The sequence below is a fragment of the Vicia villosa genome, linkage group LG6 (assembly GCF_029867415.1).
Source record: "Vicia villosa cultivar HV-30 ecotype Madison, WI linkage group LG6, Vvil1.0, whole genome shotgun sequence".
NCBI classification, from domain to species: Eukaryota; Viridiplantae; Streptophyta; class Magnoliopsida; order Fabales; family Fabaceae; genus Vicia; species Vicia villosa.
This window is the reverse complement of record NC_081185.1, coordinates 31,798,464-31,808,535: the sequence shown is the minus strand read 5'-3', so window position 1 is coordinate 31,808,535 and position 10,072 is coordinate 31,798,464.

The window sequence follows — 10,072 nt, the reverse complement described above, 5'->3', positions numbered from 1 at the left end:
TGGTCCGGGAGACCCAGGGACTTCGTCCTAACTTGTATGGGTTCGACAACCGGACCCCATCAAGGAGGCCTGACAGCCCACACCCTATAGCTCGAAGGGTCACACTCAAAGTTCCTGCAGACATACCCAGGGATAGATGGATGCAAGCTGGTACCAGAACCAACAAATGGCGAAGTTGGGACCAAGGAGGAAGAACTGCAATGGCAAGCAATTCAAGACTTCCAATCGAGAGATGTACAGGTTGGAAAACTACAAAGGCAAAAATCCTATGTCCAGATCCCAATGGAGAAGGCACCAGAGGATGAAGAAAGCCCAAAGGGAATACAAACCAAGGGAGACTGGAGAATCAAGTAGCAATCATATCCCAGTGCATGGGGCAAGGACAAGTAAGCCTCCAGGGGAACGTAAGTTGTTCGACTCTGAAAATGAGAAAGAAGAGGAAAAAATGCATTCTATCCCTTGGAAGGAAGATGATAGGCTGACGAATGACTTCGACTCAGACGGAGTATCGTCTATAAATCTCAATTGCAATGTTGTATCAGTACTCCCTCATGAGTATAACCAAGAAACAGAAGTCGAAGATTGTGAGGAAGCTGATGAGGAAGAATGGCAAGACACAGACCTGTGTGTTATTATGTGCTGAACAATGGGGCAGTCGAAGAGCAGAACGCTTTCTTCGAAAGGCCTGATGAAGGTATGAGGAATCATTTGAAACCACTCTACATAAGAACCAAGATTGAAAATGTTGGCATTAACAAAGTGTTAGTAGATGGGGGAGCAGCAGTAAACCTAATGCCCCAATATATGCTGAAGAGAATTGGTATGTTCGATACTGATATAAGACCACATAATATGGTTCTGTCCAACTATGAAGGCAAGATAGGGCAAACTTTAGGAGTAATTCAAGTGAATTTAACTGTGGGTTCTGTCACCAGGCCAACGATGTTCATGGTGATACCAGCAAAGGCTAATTACAATCTTTTGCTTGGAAGAGAGTGGATCCATGGAGTGGCGGCTGTGCCTTCGACGATGCATCAAAGACTAACCATTTGGAGAGAAGATGGCATAGTAGAGAACATCGAAGGAGATCAAAGTTACTACATGGCTGAAGTCAATCAGGTCATTAAAACTAGTTTCGACAGGAATCTGGCGAACATAGGACCTTGTCATGCTGCTGAAGACATATACACTCCAAACAGAAATGCTTTGTACTATTTGTCTTTACATCCTAATGGATTCCAATGGAATAGAGAGATATTGGATGGTCCAGAAGATATCCCACCAGCGGAGCATTCACCACTAATACGGCTAACAGGCTGGGATGATGACGTTGTCGATGTCTGAGTCATCCTTCTTCGAAAAGATTTCGGCTTATATAGCCGAGAATAAAAGAAAAACGGCTCTTGAAGCCGAATTATCAAACATGATGGTTAACGCAGTTCCAAGAAAGGAAGAAACGACAGATTCGGGGATACACATGATCCCTCAATCCCTCGAAGATCCAGTTCAAGCCAAAGAGATCTCAGGGGAAGAGATAAGTCAAAGACTGGATGCAATCTACGACGAAGAGCCTTTGGGATTCGAGAAAGACCCAATGGGGGCAAATATCAAAATGTTAGCCCAAGATCCACTCGAAGAGGTAAATCTCGGAGATGGAGATCAGAAGAGGGTAACATACATCAGTGCAAAACTGGCGCCAATGCTGAAAGCAAAAGTCATCGCGTTGTTGAAGGAGAACAAAGATTGCTTTGCATGGGACTACGACGAGATGCCTGGTTTGGGGCGAAATTTGGTCGAATTAAAGCTGCCCATAAAGGAAGGAAAAAAGCCCATCAAGCAAACTCCTAGGAGGTTCGCACCAGAAATTCATTCGAAGATCAAAGTAGAGGTCGAAAGACTTCTACGATGCAAGTTCATCAGAACCACGAGGTATGTTGAATGGATTGCTAATATTGTACCGGTTATTAAAAAGAACGGTTCATTAAGAGTATGTATAGATTTTCGTGATCTTAATGCAGCAACGCCTAAAGACGAATATCCCATGCCTGTGGCAGAAATGTTAGTAGATTCAGCCGCAGGCTTCGAGTATCTAAGAATGTTGGACGGATATTCAGGGTATAACCAAATCTTCATTGCAGAAGAAGATGTGTCTTAAACAGCTTTTCGCTGCCCAGGGGCCATAGGCACCTATGAATGGGTTGTAATGCCTTTTGGTCTAAAAAATGCTGGGGCAACTTATCAAAGAGCAATGAATTCTATATTCCATGATTTCATAGAAACTTTTATGCAAGTATACATAGATGACATTGTGGTGAAATCTGTTTCGGATAACAGTCATCTTGACCATCTGAGCCAATCGTTCGAAAGAATGAGAAAACATGGCTTGAAGATGAACCCCCTTAAATGTGCTTTCTTTGTGCAGGCTGGAGATTTCCTAGGTTTCGTGGTCCACAAAAAGGGAATAGAAATTAATCAAAATAAAACAAAGGCTATTATGGAAACAAAGCCTCCATCCACGAAGAAAGAATTACAGTCTTTACTTGGGAAGATAAACTTCTTGAGAAGATTCATTTCCAACTTGAGTGGACGCACGCAAGCATTCTCTCCCCTACTTCGAATGAAGCAAAGAAAGTTCGAATGGAGTGCTGAACATCAAGAAGCTTTCGAGAAGATAAAGCAATACTTGATGCATCCACCAATCTTATCTCCCCCAAATGGGAAGAAACACATTCGCCTGTATATTTCAGCGTCAGATAATACAATAGGTAGCATGTTAGCTCAAGAAGATGATAATGGCATCGAAAGAGCCATTTATTACTTAAGTAGGGTACTCAATGATGCAGAGACTAGGTATAGTGCAATAGAAAAACTTTGCCTTTGTCTATATTTCTCTTATATCAAACTAAAGTATTATATAAAGCCAGTTTATGTTTCGTCTCATTATGATGTGATTAAACACATGCTATCAAAGCCTATATTGCATAGTCGAATTGGCAAATGGGCGTTGGCCCTTACTGAGTACTCTTTGATATTTCAACCCCTTAAAGCAATGAAAGGTCAAATCGTATCGGATTTCATTGTTGACCATGCAGTGGTTGAAAGCCCTCAACAATACGTAGAATTGAAGCCTTGGAAGCTATACTTCGATGGTTCAACCCATAAAGAAGGAACTGGCATTGGAATACTAATAATTTCTCCTGATGGAATTCCAACAAAGCTCAAGTATAAGATCGAAGGTCCCTTATGCTCCAACAACGAAGCTGAATATGAAGCATTGATTGCTGGACTTGAGGCTTTGTTAGAATTGGGGGCAACCAGAGTCGAAATTAAAGGAGACTCTGAACTAGTGATTAAGCAGTTGAAGAAAGAATACAAGTGTATCAAAGAAAATCTGATCATGTATTTTGTCATAGCAAATAGGCTGCTCAAAAAATTCGATTACGTGGATCTAAATCACGTTTCCAGGTTGAAAAATCAAGAAGCGAATAATTTGGCACAGTTAGCTTCAGGATACAGGGTATCAAAAGAGAAACTAGAAGAACTGATCGAAGTAAGAGGCAAGGCAATGGCTACCAGGCTCTCCCCAAGTGACTTGGAGAACTCACAATTAGGTTTTGCCAACAAACAAGAGTTTGAAGTTTTGAATGTAGACTCCTTGGCAGACAAAGACTGGAGAAGTCCAATTGTGAATTATTTGAAAGATCCTTCGACAGACACGAATAGAAAGGTAAAATATCAAGCCTTATCATACTTCTTAATGGGAAATGAATTTTTTAAGAAAACCCCCAAAGGAATTTTATTAAAGTGTCTGGGCGAAGCAGAAGCGTATTTGGCTCTTTCAAATGTGCATAGCGGTGCATGTGGTGCACACCAAGCAGGGCACAAAATGAAATGGCTTTTATTTCGTTATGGAATGTATTGGCCCTCTATGTTGAAAGATTGCATAGAGTTTGCAAAAGGTTGTCAAGAATGTCAAGAGCATGCAGGTATTCAACATTCCCCTGCAAATGAGTTAAGTTCAATAATAAAACCATGGCCTTTCAGAGGTTGGGCATTAGACTTAATTGGAGAAATTCACCCCAAGTCTTCTAGAGGTCAAAGGTTCATTTTGGTAGGAATAGACTACTTCACAAAATGGGTCGAAGCGATACCACTTGCGAATGTGGATCAGGAGGCTGTAATTGAGTTTATTCAAAAACACATCATATACAGATTCGGAATCCCAAAAAGTATAACCACAGATCAAGGATCAGTGTTCACTGGGCGAAAGATGCAAGACTTCGCCAAAGAAATGGGGTTCAAATTATTTACCTCTACACCTTACTATGCTCAGGCAAATGGACAAGTCGAAGCAGCAAATAAAATAATAATTGGTCTCATAAAGAAACATGTAGGGAAAAACCCCAAGAACTGGCATAAGACTTTGGACCATGCGCTTTGGGCTTGTCGAACATCGCCAAAAGAAGCTACAAACACAACGCCTTTCCAATTGACGTTTGGACATGATGCAGTACTCCCAGTCGAAATATACTTGCAATCAGTCAGAATCCAAAGGCAGGCAGAAATTCCTCCAAACACTTACTGGGAATTGATGATGAATGAATTAGTAGATTTGGACGAAGACAGACTTCGAGCATTGGAGATGATAAAAAGACAAAAAGAAAGAGTGTCCAGAGCATACAATAAAAAGGTGAAAGGTAAAACGTTTATTAGTAATGACTTAGTTTGGAAAGCTATTTTACCTATAGATCGAAAGAATCAAGCACTTGGTAAATGGTCCCCACATTGGGAGGGACCCTTTCGAATCTTGAAAGTGTTTTCAAATAACGCTTATGAAATAGAAGAATTGGCAGAAGATCGTAGGATTTTAAGGGTAAATGGGAAGTATCTGAAAAGATACAAACCAAGCATGCATGAAGTAAAAATTCTTGCAAAAACGTAGATATTTGAAGTACGTAACGTAGGCCAAAATGGTGGAACTAACACCAAAATGGCTGTATGTTCAAACAAACATGCATGGTAAGTACAGTGAGAAGACTAAAGAAACGTCAAAATATTTTTTCATTAATACCAAAGGAATACATGCGTTATAGAGAAGTTAGTTCCCAAAAACATTGAAGATTACAAAATGCAAAACATAAAGCCTAAAACAACCCAACTCCTAGTTGATCCTTTGATCCAAACCCTCTAGAGACAGCAGGGGCAAGCTTTCCACCTCGAACATGTCCAAAGATCCAGATCTGCGCATCCTTCTCACTATCCCTTTTTTAAGGAACATGTAAGATAGGAGTCTTCCATATGGAAGGCATGTTACTACGCCTTTTCAAGCAACAGCTGCGAACAAAATATCAATCAGTATTTCAATGAAAAAAGGGGGAATTAGTCGAAGGATTATCTAAACCCCAACCTTCAGGCATTGGAGTCAAAACGCGAACATGCTCAATATCTATATGAAGATGTCCTTTGAAAGTATCCAAGGTATGCTTAGTCGGGACCACTCGTTCAGCGCGTTTTTTAGTTTGTTCTTGAAGAATTTTCATAGGATTTCCACACACAAACCAGTCTGGAAAAGGAGGACTTAAAGCCACACCAAAATCAGCACTTGGCAGTGGAGGAAATTTTGGAGGATTAAGTTTGAAAGCCACTTCATAACGCAGTTCTGGTCGAACAGACGGGGGCAGTTTCAACTTATCCAGTTTAGCAGAAAACTTTTCACGTAAAGTAACCACAGCCTCGCGAACGGTCCGACTAAGGTCATTAGGCCTATAGATAGTTTCAAAGAACTTTTGAAATGCTTGAATTTCTTTAATATGAGTCGAAGTACCTTTCTGGAAATTCTCCTGCACATCAGCAAAAGCTGCAGTTAGTTCCCTAGTAAGGCTGTCAGCATCGAAGATTTGCGTAGAATAATATTCTGTCCACCATTGATGAAAATCTATGGTAGAATAAAAAGCAGGCTCGAAGGAAATAGGAGACAAAGTGGTGATGCCAACATATCGGGAGATTTTTGATTCATATTTATCTTCTGTCAGATGCAAAGTGTGTAGACACATGTGATTCCTTTTGTCATACAAACACTTCGGTTTGAGTTGAACCAGCCCAAATTGTCTTGAAACCAGATTCGGTTGATAGCAGAGGAGACAACAATGACTTTTTGGAGATCGAAGTCGGTGATATAACAGCTTTGGGGTGAGGAAAGCCTCCCAGATGGTCATAGATTCAGCTTGTTGATCAGGAGAAGTGGCTGGAAATTCTCGAGTAAACCATTCGGGACCCACCTTACGTTGTATGAATGGAGCCATCGAAGGAGTGAATTGATGATGTTCAGCGAACATCATCATGAATGCCAGGAAAGTTTCACGAAGTTTGCCACTTTCTTCCTTTGGAGTTAGGTAAGCCAACCTGGTTCCTTCTACTGTTCGATCCTTTATGGTTTCACTTTCTTCATCAACGACATTTTTATATGGGAGGTGAGCCTCGAAAGTGGCATTAAGCCATAGTTGCAACAGCCAGAAAGGACCAGCGAAAAGAAGAGACCCTGTTTTGTAGTTCTTAACAAGGTCTGTTGCCTCACCAAGATTCTCATAAAGAAATCCTAGGATTAACTGGCCTAGGTTTAACTTTATCCCAGCATTTAGCTGGTTAGTCATGCAAAGATATCTTTTTGCTACTTGTATAGACCTAGAGCAAAAGACACATCTCGAGAGCCAAAGTGCTAGAAACGCTATGTGTTCTTCGTCAGAAACGTTTGGGTCTGTTTCATTATGGTATTGTTGAATGAAGGCAGTATAGGTGACTGTGGCTTCGTTAAAATTAATGGTGTCAGTATCCATGAAATTAGGGTCGAAGGTTTCCCCAATTGGTCGAAGCCCTGTAATGGCAGCTACATCGAAGAGGGTGGGGGTAACCATCCCGCATGGAAGGTGAAAAGCATTGTGAGAAGCATCCTAGAAGTAAACTGACGCTACTAACATGGTTTGGTTATATTCTAAACTTGTTTTGGATAATTGGACTAAATCGTAAATCCCTAGTTGTTTCCAGAAAGGCGCTTTTTGCTTTTCCACTTTCGTTAGCCAAGCATAATACAGGTCAGGATCCTTTGCTAATGGGATTGACCTAAAAACTTTCACAAAATTGGTTACATAGTTTAACCTAATTTTTTCTAAGGCCAGAGGAGTTTCAATTGAGGTCTCTGTTGGGTTATCAGGGTTTGCTGAGACTGGGTGGCCTTCATCGTCTATCTTATTCTTACTAACTAAAGGCCTAGTTTTATAATAAGCAGGAAAGAATTTGTTCAAAGTGGAGTTATTTTCTCCTGGTAAAGGACCCATGAAGGCATGAGTTTTTCCAGAAAGTTCAAAGGGAATGATTACCTGAGAAGCATAGATGGCGCGCGCCTCTGTAGTATTTGGATTTGGTATGTGTTCTTGATCCCCTGTCTGCATAGGATTTTGAAGTTTTAGAACAGGTTGAAGAACATTTGAAGAAGACGCCATGGGTAAATTTGATTTGGGAAATGGGTTTGAATGTAACCGAAGATGTTCTTTTCTGTGAAGAGAATGAGGAGATAGAAGTGAAAGTTATATGAAGGTGGAAGTTCAAGTATTTAAAGGTTTAACGGAAACCCTTTCAAATCTTTTGGGTAAAAGCCAAGAGACACGCGGCAGGCGTTGATTTAATCCAACGGCGGTCGAATAATTATTAGCTTTACTCCTATTATATAGGAGTAATGATCATGAAGTAAGACCAGAACGTGGGAATGTAAGTTATGAGAAGACATCTTTGAAAATGACAAGACGTTTTGGAAACAGAGTCATAAATGATTGTGACGTCAGTCAATAGTCTTGGAACTCTAAGAAGTAAGTAAAACGAAATCTTATTATAACAAGAAACGCCTATTTCTCTTGTTTTCGAAACAGGCATTTATTGGGGGCAATTTGTTAGCTGAAGATTTCGTTTGGGAAAAATAACTTTCGAAGGTTGAAATTCGAAGGAAGATGGTTACTGATGACCATCTTTGAGATAAAAAATGGCTACTGATGGCCATGTTCGAAGGTGATGGTTTAAGTTGGAACGGGGATAGTTCGTATTGAAGCTAAGTTCGAAAAGAATTATCTTTGGGGACTTAAACGTTTTACGAAATATGCATAGTACTGATGCTTAGCGTATTTCTGTGGTATTCTTGATTCTGATTATGTTGCCACGCGTCGAAAGAGGATTCAGGCGGGATGATTTGAATTTCGATGTAGTTTATGTAACCGCACGAAGACAGATGGCATCCCTGGATTTTCTGCAGGCAACGTGGCATTAGATTAGTGTAGGACCGTTAGGGTCGAAACTAGTATAAATAAGGGTCTTAATGTTAGGATTCCGGGTGTTCATTTTGTACAAATCACTCACATATTGCTCAAGTATCAAGTGTTAAGAGAATGAGTTTCGTTGAGAAATGTACGTATGACACCAACATCATTTTAAATACCTTTGTAATCTTTCGTTATTCAAGTATCTTTTGATATTATTGCATTTTGTTTACTTCCTGCCATTTACATTCCTGCACTCTTTATTTTCATTCTATTTAGTTTCGAAGCATTTAAGTCTTTGCACTTTAAGATTCTTGCACTTTACAGTTTTGTCTTATATTTCATCTTTATTTTATCTTTCGTTGATGTTGTATTTACGTGTATAACAAGGTGATTGTTAATCTTTATTTCTTTGATTAAACATTTCTTATTTCGAGATAAGCCAACCATAGACATGATTCGAACTATCATGAATAACAACCTTTTTGACTATGTCCTAGGATCAATCTAATCGATCCTGCGAGTAACCAAATCATATTTATTATAGTTTGGAAGACTAGCGGTTGTTTACCGGAAATCACCATAAACAGCAGGTTACTTCTCCCAGGTTACTATTCATCTTCTCCTTCCTTGGTACCTGTGGAATCTCCTACGGATTCTCATACGCGTTTTCCTGCGGATTCTTCTTTGTTTTTTTCTGCAACATCAAAACTCAAATAACGCGCGTTAAAACTCATGAGTATTACCCAGGTCCACTAATTGGAGGTCCACGAGTCTAATGGTGTCATTGTTTTGGTCTGAAAACATCCGTAGCATTGGGTTCGAGGTTCATAACTCATTATGCCCTAACAATGGCATATTCACATACCTACACCAAACCTTCAAAACGACGGTTCCAAATGATCCTAAACATGATTATAAACACACACACACATATATATATATATATATATATATATATATATATATATATATATATATATATATGCATGGGATTAATTTAAATGGCATAGATTAAAGGTTTCAGATTTGGAAAGATATGCAAACCGGTGCAATCGAAGGATGGTGGCATGGGACGGCTCGGGACTTCAAGAGTAGCTAGGAATGATTCCTGGAGGCCTGGAGAGAGTGAATAAACGCCTAGTTTTGCTTGGAACTTGCTGGAATCAAAGCTTTATCGTCCACTATTCTTGTGAAAGCTTTGCAACGCTTGGAACCCTATTCTTTGGCTAGATTTTTCGTCCTCTTGCAATGCTGAATGGACATGTATATATATATATATATATATATATATATATATGTGAAAGAATTAGGTCAATGGTTTAGGAAATATACCATATAATTAGAGAAAAGAGTTTGATTGAAAATTTGAATGATTTCTTTCTATTTTTTGTCTCAATATTGATTCAATATTTCCCAATCACATTCACCATGAATTTTTCATCAAAATATTCATATTTGGATGATTGGATTTGATTGGGAATATTAATCTTTGATTTAAACTAATTATTTCATATTTTACATGATTTATTAGTATTTAAATGAATTAAAATTCAAATAAATAAAATAAATGTGATAAAAATAAAATAATTGATTTAAGGATGTTTATAAAGCCCATAGACACGTTTGGGATCCATTCTTTAGGCCCATTAGTCCAAAAACACCAAATTATGCAATTAGGGTTTTGTGTTTTTCTTGAGAATTGTCCAACTTCTGAGCCTCATATCTCCTTCAATTTTTATCATATGACCATGTTCTAGGACTTTTTAGAA